The sequence below is a fragment of the Caloenas nicobarica genome, chromosome 6, assembly GCF_036013445.1.
Source record: "Caloenas nicobarica isolate bCalNic1 chromosome 6, bCalNic1.hap1, whole genome shotgun sequence".
In the NCBI taxonomy this organism is placed as follows: domain Eukaryota; kingdom Metazoa; phylum Chordata; class Aves; order Columbiformes; family Columbidae; genus Caloenas; species Caloenas nicobarica.
This window is the reverse complement of record NC_088250.1, coordinates 26864855-26880174: the sequence shown is the minus strand read 5'-3', so window position 1 is coordinate 26880174 and position 15320 is coordinate 26864855. Positions and strand designations below refer to the sequence as shown.

The 15320-nt window shown below is 39.1% G+C and overlaps 1 protein-coding gene across 1 annotated transcript in view; it reads right to left on the bottom strand.

Annotated features, from left to right (window-relative positions):
• MAP3K2 (mitogen-activated protein kinase kinase kinase 2) overlaps positions 1-15102 on the bottom strand; it is a 55121-nt gene extending 40019 nt beyond the window's left edge. The window contains exon 1 of the mRNA XM_065637528.1: positions 14851-15102. The gene's annotated coding sequence lies outside the window, so the exon portion shown is untranslated. The remainder of the gene's footprint in view (positions 1-14850) is intronic.
• Between the last annotated feature and the right edge of the window lie 218 nt (positions 15103-15320).

The window sequence follows — 15320 nt, the reverse complement described above, 5'->3', positions numbered from 1 at the left end:
AAATAGTGCCTGTGAACAAGAGAGCAAACAGTAATACCTAAACCTGAACTTCTATAGAAGACTTTTTCAAAGCTCAAAGCAATTGTTGGCATAAATGACAGGAACTTAACATAATGTGGCAAGCATAGAAGAAAATTCAGTATTGTTACGAGACATTAGAGGATACCTAAAATAAGGTAACTCCATAGAAACAGGCATAAAGGAGAGGATTTCATATGGACATAGGCACAAATGAACACTAGACAAAAAGCCACCCCTTTCAAAGAGTATGAAAGCAGCAGCAGTAACACAAGATCATGAAAGACAGAATAAAGAGAAGAAAGTGCAGTAACAAGAGAAATATTTACACAGGTAACAGAAAGGTCTGTTAATAATTAGTGTGTAATAAAAACACAGACCTGAGTTCAGTTTTAGAAACATTCAAATCTTTAACATATTGTAATAATACATAAAAAAGGTGTTCACAGGTAAAATAGAAAGGGGAGAGATTAAATCAGTCCAAATCAAAAGCCAATGACACATTGATAAATTAAGGTAGCATTTGTAAAACAAAGAAATGAAAAAATAGGACTCAGTGACTCAAATCTGGAACATAAGAAATTAAGTTTAACTGGTGAATAAAATAACAAATACTCTTCCTGTCACAGTACTAAGGGATCTTTTGAAATTAAAATATATTGGAGGGGAATGAACAGATGAAAGATTCTTAGAAAAAAGATGTTTTAACATCTGATTCCAGCCTTCTTGCACACCTCAAGGAATCTTAAGGTCTGAAACTTGGCAGGGAGGGATCTTGCCTATCAACAGCACAACAGTAAGGGCATGAGCCACAGACCATTAATATTCTCCTCTTCGGTTCTTCCTCTGTCACGTGCCTCCTTCTATTCTGAAGCACTTCGTTCTCCCCTTAATTTATTGTGATATGGACATTAATTGCACTGGACAGGATACACTGAGTGGGTCCACCTAATTCTGCTGTGCTAGGAAAAACTGGCAAACCAGCAGAACCCATCAAGCTCTGCCAGCTGATGCCCCAGAGCAAGGAAGAGAGACAATCTGGAGCAGCATCTCTCACAACCAGGGCAGTAATTCAGGACTGACTACCTGTCCTGGACTTAGCCAGTATCAGATAGAAACTCTATTATCTTCTGGTTTTCCCCTTACTGCTTGCTTTTCCATCATTCAACAATCCTATCCTGAACAGCTGAACTACAGCCTTCTACCACTAGAATTACCACAGATTAAGGAACATAAACACATAAAATACTCCTTTGCAGAAAGAACATTTCTGGTTTATTTCCTGGGTTTATTTATTTTAAGTCTTGTTCTGATTTACGTAGCTTGGTCAACATACTTCTAAACTTTGCCCTGAGTTTCTCAGTCTCTTGTAATTAAACCAGTTTATTCAGAACCCCAAGTTATTTTAACGTCTTGTACAGACACCAAATAATCTTACACAGATAACAGCATGAGCCAGCTACGTCTATCAGCATAATGAGCTTCATAAAACAATGTCATCCAACTCATTGAGGAGGCCACCAAGATGATCAGAGGGCTGGAACACCTCTCCTGTGAGGACAGGCTGAGAGAGTTGGGATTGTTCAGCCTGGAGAAGAGAAGGCTCTGGAGAGACGTTACTGCAGCCTTTCAATGCTTAAAAGTGGCCTGTAAGAAGGATGAGGACAGACTTTTTAGCAGGGCCTGTTATGACAGGACAAGGGGTGATGGTTTTAAACTAGAAGAGGGGAGATTCAGGCTACATGAGGAGGAAATTTTTTAAAATGAGGGTGGTGAAACACCGGCCCAGGCTGACCAAAGAGGTGGTGGATGCCTCATCCCTGGAGACATCCCAGGCCAGGCTGGACGGGGCTCTGAGCAACCTGATCTGGGTGAAGATAATCCTGCTCATTGCAGGGGGTTGGACTGGATGAGCTTTGAATGTCCCATCCAACCCAAAATATTCTATGATTCGTTCAAAGCTAGCAGACTTTTTAATAAAAAATTTTATTTTTAATAAAAATACATTGGGGGGTGGAGGGGGCGGGGAAAACTCTGATACATGTGTTTTACTGACTTTAGATGGTGAAATAGCAAGTGGTGATGAAAAACAGGAAGAAATAGCCAGCATCCATTTTTTTGTTCTGGTTTTGAAAAAAACCAAGAGGATGTATCCAAACCACAGCACAGTGTTACTGGAATAGAAATTTCACCATCCACAACAACAACACAGAGATACAGTGCGCTATTTGTAATATACTTCAGATCAAACATCTTAAATTAAAGATCCAGGGACTTTTAAGAGCCTAAGTAAGTCTCTTCATAAAATTAGTGGTTCAGTTTTCTGAACCATTCTTGCAAATATTTGGAAATACCTAGAAAACAAGGTTCTAGTGGATTCTAACTATTGTATAAATAACTAAGAAAGATAAAGGAAGGGGTGAAAGAGCTATTGATTATTTACCTCCACATCAATTGAAACTAAAATAATATAATTCTTAGCTCAGTGTCTACCATGGACTTAAAAGCAAACACACAGTAAATACCATGATTTCAAAGATTATTATTACTGTCCAGTAAAATAAGGCTTCTTGAAATAATTACAGATTAGTTAACAGAACAGAAATTACCTTGCTTAAGTTTTTCCAGCGTGTTTTCCTAAATATCATGACATCTTAATTATTTGTTTTAAAGTTTCAATCAACTAACAGAAAATTCAATTGATAGATTAAAATAAAATATTTTGAGATCCATATTCCTATTTAACAGAAAAAAATAATGAGCATGATTCCTAGTGCAACAAGTTACAGCTTAGGCAAATGACCTGAATCATGTTTAAATGCAGTCACAGTCCAACAAAATGTATTTAAACACAGTTAAGTATTTTTAAATAAATATCACTATTTATCGTGATTTTTCCCCCATTTAATATTAATTTTTAGTGTGTTTAATAATTGGGTTTTTTAAGAGATGAGCTGCATTGATGGTGCTAAAACTGACAGAACTGCTTTTTGAACTTTTACACTCTCTGCAACCAAGAGTGCGCCACCCATAATTAGAAGTTGTACTTTATATACGTCTAAATACCGTGTTTTATTACATGTATTCGATAATGTTTCTGCATGGAATGCATTTGGACATAAACAAGATTATTTAGGAAAATGGAAAAAAGTTGCAGCTGCAAGACAGGACAGTCTTAGCAAGAGACAATTCAGAAGACTTATTATATCGCAATGTGTAATTATCTAACATAAGTGCAATACAAGATTAAAGAGGGATAATGGAATGTGTGTATAAAAATGCAGTGTATGCAGAAGCCATCTTGCTTCTGTACACTACCTACAGATACAGCATTCAGTGCAGAGTATCAGAAAGACTGCAGGCAGCAAGTGCGGGATGGCTGAAGCATCAGTACCTTTGCTGTTAGAGATGTATCAGGTACCTCAACAACGTGCAGACTTGAAATTTCTTAAACTGAAAACTTATCAAAATCTTCCTTGCAAGCAAAAAAAGTTAATTTATATCTAATTTAGCACACAAGACCACATTGATTTTTTTACCTTATCTGTACAGCTACAGACATGATTTGATATTTGTCTATTTTTCTGAAAAGAATGGTTACTAGCTGTACTCGTTCCAAAGTTAAAAGACAATACCAAAAGACCAACCACACCAGACTTGCATAAAATACAACTTCTAATTATGGATGGTGACTTCCCAGTTACAGGGAGGATAAAACCTTGAAAAGCAGTGCCGTCAGTTCTAGCACCATAAATGCAGCTTATCCCTCCAAGTACTTTGAGAAATACACTTGGGAATGAACTGAAGGATCCAACACAACCAGTAACAAAAGTAAAACTTCACTCTACTCAGATTAAATCTTTAGTTCCTGCTGTTCTATAAACTGTAATTTGACACTTTCATATAACATTTATCAGCTTGATGAACAATGATCTTGACCTGAAAAAGTTAAAATGTGCTGGCAAGTTTGAGAATGCAAGGACACAGGTTTTAAGGACTGTTCTAATAAAAATGTAAAGTAGCAGATAATTTAGTTCAAGATGAGTTTATAGCAAAATTATGCTTTGGAGATAAATATCTTAACACAGCAATATTCACAAAGAGTAACTGTAGTCTAGGAAAGCTAATCTCCCTACACTTCCTTTATAGGTGATAGGGAGAGATAAGCATATTTAGAGTTTTAAGGCACTTAAATGCAAGTTTCCTGCTTTGAATGAACCTCTTCTTTCCAAATGGCATCAAGAGCCTCTACTGGCTAACCCTTCATAAGACCACTCCACTTCAAGTACATAGAAAAGATAAGACTGTAATTGGCCTCAAAACCAAAAAGCATCTACCTTCCTCAACAAGATCTTTCTTCAGCTAATTCAAGTTTTACAGAACCTCTCAATTTCCTGTATCTGTTATTGCCTCAGCAGCAGCCAAAGCACTCCTTCTGACAGCCCATTGCTCGACCTGGCTGAACAATGACGTTGCTGATACATCAAGCAAATCTGCCTTCAAAATCTTGATGCTTTCTTAAGATCTGTTCATGGTTTCAAGAAAAATATATTATGAAACAAACACATGCATTTTAAATTGAGGAAGGGTCGCAACATCTGAAACTTGTGGACAGATGCCACAGTGACACCTTGCAAAATATTTTAGTGTTGCCAATTTTGCAACAGAACATACTAGCTAGAAATCAACTGCTCATACTCCTCTACTCTTATCTAAGACCAGATTTTCTCACAAAAGTATGTTAAAAAGTAATAGACACAGTTCACTGGGCTACAAATAACTGCATCACTGCCTCCAAATCACTCTGGAGTCTTGGAAATTTATCACCATCACCGTAGTGGAACATCTCAGAGCATCACAATACTAGGAAGAACAAATTCCTTACCATTAACTAAGCTATATGCTACACAAACTGATGAATGCTATTCACATCTTAAAAATGTTTAAGGTTTACTCAGTATATTAAGATAACATTATAGTGCCCACAAACACACAGAGTAACACACTTCTGTGATGTTCACAACTTTTTCCTAATTTACTATCTTATGTGAAATGAGTAGCCCCATAAAAGGCTTCCCAAAGAAAACAGGTGTATGAAATTTTAATCCATACAATCCAATGAAACATGCACTACATCAAGTGTTACAATCGGATGGATTTAGGTCCTTCTGTTTCTCCTAAAAATTTCAGCAGCGCTCTCAGCTCAGCACCTGCTGCTGTCATTTGGAGACCCCTTCTGAAACTGTTACAAGTGGCATCAAGGTAAGCTTTACTCCAAACTTAAAACTGGCAAGTCAAAACATTTGTGAAGATCAGCTAAAGGTGTTACAATGAAAACCATTCCCCACTACAAATGTAACTGCACGTCCCCTATCCAAGATGATACAAGAGGATTTTTTTTTTTGTATCACAGACAGTCCACAGCATATACCTTAGAAGAATGTAGTATCTCTCTCTTCCTTGTGACAGAATTCAAGATCTCAGTTAAGCCAAAGAACTAATGGTACACAGTAAGCAAACTTATTCTTACCAGCACTACTGGCATTGGTGATTCCTGTAATCATCACAACCTTTAGAATGGAAGACCATGCCACAACCAGTGACAAATTTTAAGAGTAACCATTACTAGAAAAGTAAACCTATCACAAACCACTTACAATCTATGCACATTTTTCTTTAAGCAAAAAATAAAATATATGAGCAAAAAGCAGGCTTCCAGCAGTAACTGACTACTGTAAACAAATGGAACATTTCACTTAATGTAAGAGAGCAATTACATACAACTCAGTCAGATTCTGCTTTTGAGAACATACAGAAGAAAGGACATCCTTAAACTCCAGTAACCAGTTCTTTCCTTTTCAGTTCATCTTCCAGTTCAATGACAATGATGGGTTGAAAGACAACTCTTTGGGAAAATAAGCCAGAGAAACAAACACACTCTCTATTTCTACAGCCAGTTTCAGTATCTATCTTCAGGTGCTAAAACTGAGAAACTCTGTTTTTCTTCAATATGACTATCACATTTGTCAGCATCTTCCATTCAGAGCAAAACTGAGCGATTTCACAGTTGGGAGTTTTAATCACAGCCACATATCACACTACTATCATTTCAAATCAAGTACCAAATAAACTGAATATAATACATATGAACATTTCTGATTAACATGATCTGCCTGCTATCTTACTGTGACACCAGCAAGGACAGAATCTAATTCTCTAGAGACATTTTCGTGTCTTGACTGTGAAGACATCTCAGTCTCATTTGCTATACATCTTCCACATTTTGCAACAAATCAAGGAGGAATCCTCAGTTAACAGCCTTCACTATACATAGTCTTATTCATTCCTCAAAGCACAGTTCTTCCTGCACACTACATAAAGCAGTGAAACAATGATGAAATCCAGAGTACAATATAATTGATTTTTCTCATCTTCTTCCACTATCTTGCCACCAAGTTTTCCCACCACATTAACACACCATAACATGGAGCTCCTGCCTAAAATGCCTTTCCCAGCTTGCACTCCAATATTTCTAGTTCAATACCCCATGTGCTCTCTCCCCATTGTAACTCAAATTAACTCTGTACATTCATTCAGACATTTATTCAATTATTTCTATCACCAATAATAACAACATAAAATGCAAAAGAATCTCATAATACACTAACACAGAATATTTAAGATATCTGAAATCCAAATTTTTTTTTACAACATGTATGATATCATTGTGCATCATTTTTGTAGCCAGCAGGTCTCACTGAGGAGGTCTAAACATACAAAACTGTAAGTTGCTATCCATATTCAATAGGCACTGTTTTTAAACTGGATAATACACATAGGCCAACACATTATGATATTGCTAAGCTACCAAGTACAGAAGCTCTTTTTCACTTTGTGTTTTGGTAACAACCTTAAGCTTCCTGCAAACCAGAAAAAAAAAAAACCAAACCACAAACCAAAAAACCCCAAACAAACACAAACACACAACACCTCAATCCCTCATATTTAATCAAAAATGCAACAACAAAAACCTAGCTTTGTCATAACATTCAAGAATCAAATGCAAAGACACAAACACATGTATCCTCATAAGGTTTCCTTCTTGCACCTCCCATAGCACATCCCTTAGCAGTGGGTACCAAATCATTATTGTGGCATTCTACAACGCTATACAATTATACTTTTCCCTCAAGTGATAAAAATGGAAGAATCCTCATAAATACAGCTAATAAAGCAAACTAACTACAGACTCAAAAGTTCCAGAGGGCAGATTACTATGCACATGCCCACATCTAATCATCATCTTTAAGACCACAGTTCCACTGCTAAGGTTGCATTTCTATTAAGAGAGTGCTCCTGCTTGTCCACAGTAACTGCTGCTTTCCAGCTGAACCTCAATGACAAGCAGGAGATATAGAGCAAACAGATGATCCAGCTGAAAAAAATAATTTTATGTTTTAACTAACCATCAGCATATCTAACTGATCTCACACTTGTACTGCACCAACACAAAGAAAGGAACAAGAACTCATGCTGGAACAAACCCTCTTGGCCACTGCACAGATTTGGATCTTTTTAAAATATGGCATGTGTAATGCAGGGATTCCATGGAACTGTAAACAGTTAATTGTGACCTGTAACAAATAAACCAGAAATAATGGACTTATGGACAATTGTGACAGAGCAGGGAAGAATAAATATGGCTGTTCCAGTAAGAGATCCCCACTTTCAAATCTCTTGGTGCATTCTGAGCATGTGTAATAAGAGCTGAACTCAGTATCACGGTCTACTTGGATTTTCAGTGCTGGAAAAGTCTCGCCAAAGGCTTTCTTGTAGACACAGCAGAGGAAAAAAGACAGACCTTTGCAGGAATAAATCACTTAAAATATAGAAAACATATGACAGCCACAGCTGGTGTTGGCACAAGGAGGGATAAAAACCCAAAGGTTACTAGCTACAGAGAAATTAGATCAGATTTAGAACAGAACTTTACTGAAAATAGTTAGGGATTGAAAGAATATTCAAGCTACATATTATATATGTAAGTCCTGTTCTCACTCTTCTGTAAGCATTCATGCTTACCACTAGAGGAAGAATATTGGATTATGTTTTGTCTGATTTCATTACAGATTAAGATTTTACCTAAAACTTGTCAGCCACTTCACCAAAACCATTTTCATTTTCACTTGAAAGTCTCATTTGGTATTCATGATAGCATCAATATCATAGAGAGTCTTAATAGATATTCTCTAAAGGAACTTGCTGCAGCAGCTTAAAAAGTCATTCATTACACTATCCACCTCATCCCTGCCAGAAGTTACTGCACTTACTGGCACCAGTAGCACAATAAACTCTTTTCTTTCTACTTCCTACTCATTCAGTTATCATCAAGCCATTACACACATACACACACACAAGTGTCTGAAGGTTTGAGGGTTTGCCATTTTTTTTTTTTAATACAAATTTTCACGCTGAAGTTAAAATATCTGTGGCACTGCTAAAAATATACACAGTCTTTGTGACAAACAACAATAAAATACATGTTGAGCTTTACCAATCAGTTTTCAGCAGTTAATATTTAGGGTGACAATTCTCACATTCTTCAATAGAATGTCTTCTTCAGAAGCTTAATTACTGCTTGTGTCAGTATTTATCTTTTTTTTTCTTTTTTTAATTCAAACAACAGCTTGATCCAGATGTTTTCCAGTTTTCAAAGGTGAGACTATAGTTCCCATTGTTATAATTTTGGTAACATGGCATTCAAACTGCTGGCATTTACAGAACTCTCTTGTCTAAATTATTTTAAAATAATTTTGTGGATAGGGAACTGGGTGAAAGGTTGTACCCAGAGTGTGGAAGTAAATAGCTCCTCTTCAAACTGTCAGCCTGCCACAAGTGGGGTTCCCCAGGGATGAATATGGGGCTCAACACTTTTTAACATCTTCATAAGTGATCTGGATGATGGAATGAAGCATATCCTGATGAAATTTGCTGATGATACCAAACTGAGTGGGGAAGCGGACACTTCAGAAGGGAAAGCCATCCTGCAGGATGACCTGGATAGACTCAAAGAGTAGGCTAACAAGAACTTCATGAAGTTCAACAAGTACAAGTATAAGGTCTTGGCACCTGGGAAAACATAATCCAGGAGAGCAGCACAGGCTGGGATCTATCCAGCTGGGGAGCAGCTCTTTGGAAAAGGACCTGGAGGTCCTGGTGGACAACAAGCTCAATGTGAGTGACCAGTGTGCTGTTGCAGAAAAGAAAGCCAAGGGCACGCTGGGCAGCATTAGCAAGGGCATCACCAGCAGAGATAAAGTCGTCAGTATCCCGCTCTACTCAGCACATGTAAGGCCACACCCGGAATACTGCATTCAGTTTTGGTCTCCACTACATGAAAATGATGTGGACAGGCTGGAGATGGTCCAGAGAAGGGCCACAAAGATGATCAAAGGACTGAGAAGTTGCTGTATGGGGAAACTCAGAAAAATGGGCTTGTTCAGCCTTGAGAAAAGAAGGCTTAGGGGAGCCCTTATCACAGTGTTCCAGTATTTAAAGGGTGGCTACAAGGAAGATGGAGACTCCCTTTTTATAAGGAGTCACATGGAGAAGACACAGGGCAATGGGTACAAGTTACTCCTGGGGAGATTCCGACTGGACACAAGAGGAAAATTTTTCACAATAGGAACAGTCGACCATTGGAATAATCTCCCCAGGGAAGCGGCGGATTCTCCAACATTGGACACCTTTAAGATTCAGCTAGACAGGGTGCTGGGCTATCTTGTCTAGACCATGCTTTTACCAGGAAAGTTTGGACCAGATGATCCTTGTGACCCCTTCCAATCCAGTATTCTATTATATTCTTCATGCAAGAACCTAAAAGCCTTCTTTAGTAATCATTATTGGTGTCTGTTTCGTATTTTGTGAAGGCAGCACTGCTGAAAGAATCACACAATTTGTCACATCTGTGATCTAGCCACAAAAATTATGGATAAAATAATTTACATAAGTCAAATAAAATGGAGTAAAGCCAGTGAACATGTTGAACACATCTGCTTCATAGCTGGCTCTGCAATTCTTCCAATCAAGCATGCCTATAGGATAAGAATTTCTTCTACTATGTCATTGAACTGTATGACATCTCAAAATGGCAAAAGGCTTGTTCAGGTACAGTTACACTGACAGAAGTTATCTCAGTGATATTACTTATTTCAAAGGCAGAACATGTACAAAGTATATTGCTAAAGACACATTTTTGTTGACAGAAGCTGCATCTAACCCTAGGAAAACTTGTTCTCAATCAAGTTTCCTGTTGTAGAGCAGGCTCATGTTCAAAAGCCACAGGGACTGTATGTGCTGGGAAGAGCAGAAACTGCATATTTTGCTGCAGAATCACTTTTAGAACAGCAATCCTGTTGAATCTAGAAATCCTGAATATAAGAAAACTAACCTGAAATAAATGGAGTGTAGTGTTCTATTCTTCAGAAAGATAACTCAAACTCGTATATATGAAGAGATACCTGATTTAACAAACACTAGCACAAACTCCAGTGTTAACAAATGCAGGAGCCAAAAACCACCACACAAGAACCAACCATACCTTCGCACACACACCCAAGAATGACATTTTAACAAAGCTGTCATGTCACTTCTGCTGCAACTCAGAGTAAATTAATTATCTGTTGCTGTAAGACTTTGGGGAACTTTGAAAAAAGATACAGACAAATCACACAGAGTCCAGTGATAGTGAAGGACAACAAAAGTCTTGAAAAAACATGACCTGTGAAGAAAAGGCCTGTTTGCACAGTTTAGTAAGGAGAGGTCTGGAATAAAAGGAGATAGAGGAACAGTCTTCACATATGCAAACAGTTGGTGCAAAAACTACAGAAATCATAATCTTGCATGAGTAATAATAGTTGGACAAGAACTAACTGGCTTAACTAGCCCCAAAACAGACTTAAGTTAAATATTAAGAAAAGCCTCCTAACTATAATGATAGCTATGTACTAGCTATAAATAGACCAGTGAAGGGGTGTGGCATTCCCCTCTTTTGATTTTTTTTAAGAACAGATCAGACAAATGTCTGTCAGACATGATTTCAGTGTATTTGCTCCTGCCTCAGAGTAGAGACTGACCTAATTAAGTCCCTTCCCTTCTTACACATCTATCATTTCTTCATTTATCCAAATGAAAACTGTTATCATACCTGAGCTTCAAAAGTACGATCTTTGCAATATAAATGTCTGAAACATTTGAATTTTATTACATTGCTGTTGTCAGACTGTTAGCATACTTAGCATAAAACATCTCAGAACACAAAAGCAGCATCTTTTCCTGCTGCAGATAATCCCCAGAACTTGATAAAATATTGAACTGAAATACAGAAAGAGAACCAAGTGAGGGAAAAACAGTGAAGGACTCAAAGAAAAAAGTGGCTGAAAACAAAACTGCAGCAAATAAAAACACCTTTTGCCTAAAGAAAATTATTTTCTTCTCATGTGAAAAACTAAGTTACAGTTCGCTGGTCTAATTTCAAAAATATGTAATAATTTGAGATACAGAAGTAAACCTAAGTAAGAGACTTTGTAAATGGACAGGAAAAAGTCACATTTCTACAGGCTTCCCTAGACTACCAATTCTCCACTCTGTTTTTCAAGCACACTGCAGATACCACTGCTTTGGCCCTGCTCAAGTCCAACTTCAGATGACCTCATTAAGCTGGGCTCTGAACTATGCCATATGTGCATCTGTGGGTCAAGTGTCTCTAGAGCAGTGGTTCCCACAGAGGGAAGTCAGTGAGATATCCTAACAGAACTCCATCTTTCCTTCACTTATTGCCACCAAACCCTCTGCAGCTTCTAAAAAAATACATTTAAGGTGAATATACTAAAAAAATCTCAAAAAAACTGCAAACAAGCATGTTTAGTCTAATAAATTAGGTTAACATACAGCCATAAGCCGCATTTGTTATTATTACTGTATTAGTAAACCAAGACCTCATGCTAAGATCCAGAAGTGAGAATCACGACCAACACACCACATTCTGAACACGTTCCCACTAAGCAATTGTGTTTACAATGTTATTTTGCAAGAAATGTGCCATTATAGCATACATGATCTATTTTGACCTATTCATTAGCACTACAAATACCAGAATATTAAAATAGCAATTGCAGTATTGATTCTTTCTCTAAAAAGATTTTTTTCTCTCCTATGGAAAAATTAGTGTGCTTAATAGAACTTTTTTTTTTTTAATTTAATACCATGTCAGTTCTACTTCAGGATTTTTAAAGCTTAAACCTAGGTAGAGTCACTAGTCAACATACCTATTTACATGAGTTTGTCATATGTATGAAAATAAGCTCTGCAAAAGTAACATGTACTTAATTACATTGATCAGCCATATTTTCATCATTCATTTATTTTTCTCCAAATAGTCATCTAAACAGAGGATAATCTTAACAGCAGAGATCTAAAAGGGAATTATTAGAAAAATACGTTAATTACTCCAGACCAGATTTGTACCTCTCAATAGATCAGAACACCTTTGGCTGTGTCTGCTGGGGGAGAGGGAATCAATGAAGGAAATCACTCTATTATCATTCTCAGGTTGCATTTTATAAGAAAACATTAATTTCAGTTCAGAGAATGATCAGTTTGAGAGCCACTGAACAACATGTCACAAAAATAAATTAGCTGTTACTCATTACTTTTGACTTAGCTTGCTGATGTAAAAAGTCAGTCTGCAGTAAAAGTAATACAGATAAAAGACAAAAACTTTAAACTTAAGACTGCTAATATGCAGAGCTTTTCTCAAGAACTTCTGCATAAATGCTTATTAATAATGATATGGTTTTAAAAAACAATAATTCTGATTAATACCAAAATATTAACTCTGTATTTTAGGTAACTGTAAGAAAAAAAAAGTAAAGTAAAAACTGTAAACATGAATTTAGAGCATGACCAACTTTCTTGCTTTCTCCAGAAGAAAACTTTATCTTTTATTATAAAACATTGAGTCTTCTGCATTTAGCCTCAATTGGCTATAAATTCCACAGCCTGCCCATTGACTGGCTTTCCTAAGAACCACAGCAATGAACCACTGATGAGTCTATGACCAATTTGAAAGGTTATTTATTTTTACCATAAATTAGCTAGAGTTTTATCAACATAAAAAAGAAAACCCTACCATGATATTAAACAACAAGATAATGCTCGTTACACTCTGTTAATAAATTCTACTTCTCACAGACACCTGCCTACTCACATATACTATAAAAGCTCTGAAGATTACCAACTCCCACAGCTACCTTAGAAAAAGTTTCATCTGACCATTTAGAAATCTCAGCAAGCCAAGACAAGCAATTGAGAAATATCTGCTTTCTTCACCGTAGTCTTCTGTTAGCGCCAGGTAAACCACTGACACGGAGTTCATCAAGACAAACTGTACACAGATTTTTCTCCAGCAACGAGCCAGTTTGACAAATGTTAGTTTGCTATTCTGCTTTACAATAAAACCCTGATTAAAAAAAAATCTAATTAATTATATAGAGCCTCATCATCTGAATCAATGTTCTGGTTCAATACATTTCAGTGGCAACCATGATGGAACACAAAGTGTAAAGAACACAGGAATTATAGCAAGTTCTGATTTTTTACTATGTTTCTGAGGAAAGCAGCTATTTACAAAGCCGCAGTATGCAAAGGCATACATGAAAGTAAAATTTCCTCATACAGTATTTCTGTTACTTTCAAATGACAGTGAAAGGTTTAGTCATAGGGTACAGGGGGGAAAAAAAAACCAAAACAACAAACACCAAGAAAATTCTTCTAAGGTTTTTCAGTGTAGCATAAGTACTAACTCATTGCTGTTCGTTCCCTTAAAGCTATCCATAAGGGAATTCCATAGGAAAGAACACTTTCTAGGGTATTCTGCTAATAAGTGCTACGTCACAAGAGAATCCAAGATGTGCAAGACAAGCATGTAGACATTCATTCTGCAGATACTACGTCTTTGCCATAGACATAGCAACACATTTCTGAAGGCCTCTTACATTCTGCAATGTGCTGCATTGTTTAAAGAAATGTTGTAGCTGAGAAACGTTTTCTGCATGGACTAGAAATCCCCTTTATTTGATAGCAGGCTTCTATTATCTTTTACCACCCTCTCAGAGGACATTTGATGATACAATACAGCTTAGAAGCATTCAGCTTATTTAACGCTTTGATCTTCAGTAATTCCACAGCCAAAAACTCAAACCAGATTTATGAAGCAAGAGAGGAAGCCAGAAAAAACCAAACTCGTGGGTTGCTGCAATGCACCTCAAAAGCAATAAGGGGAAAAATAATCTAACATTCACTTTTTCCCCCTCGACAAAAATATCTCGCAGCATCTGACCCACATACCCAATTCATGGCACTGCCATGACTGCAGAGCAATCTAAAGACAAGGGACTACAGCATCAGTACTGCAATCACGGGAAGGTTTACAGCGACATATAAATATTCGTAAAGCTCGTAGAAACCTTAAGACTCTGCAGTTGTAACACAAATAACACGTCGTGTGTCTGCCCCCCAACACCTCAAACAACGACCCCGCCGCGCAGCTCCATCCGCACCGGCCCGGTGCCCCCGCGGTCCCGGCAGCGCGGGTCGTGCTCCCCCGAGCCCGGGCAGCCCCTGGACGCCGAGGCTGCCCCAAGCGCCCCCCCACACCCGCGGCGCCCTCCAAGGCGCGCTGACAAACCCACCCCCGACACACGCACACACGCGTCCGGGCCGCCGAGGGCCGCCCCCCGCCCGGCTTCCCCAGAGCCCCCCGCCCGCGCAGACCTGTGTCGCAGCGGAGGCCGGGCGGCCGCGAGGGACCCCCCGCGCTGCCCGGCGGCGGCGGGCGCAGGCCCGGCTGGGCAGGCGGCGCGGAGGGAGCGGCCAGGATTCCGGAGAGGAGCCCACCCCCTCGGAGGAGGGGGCGAAGGGGCCCGGGCCTGCCCGCGCCGGGGCACGGCGGGGAGGGTGACAAGAGGCACCGAGGCCGGCGCGGAGCGAGCCGCGCGCCGGGGCGGGCCCGTGAGAAGGGGAGCGGGGAAGGTGCCCCCGGAGCGCTGGCGCCGCGGCGGGGCCGGGCCGGGGCTGCGGGTCCCGTCAGGCGTGAGGCGCCGGCGGCCGCCGCTTCTGCTGCCAACCGAAAGCTCCGCCTCCCCCTCCGCCGAAACTCGTGACGTCGCCCGCGCCGCCGGGAGATGGAGCGCGAAACGTCACCGCGGCCGCGTCACGGCGCACGGGCGGCGCGAGAACAACGG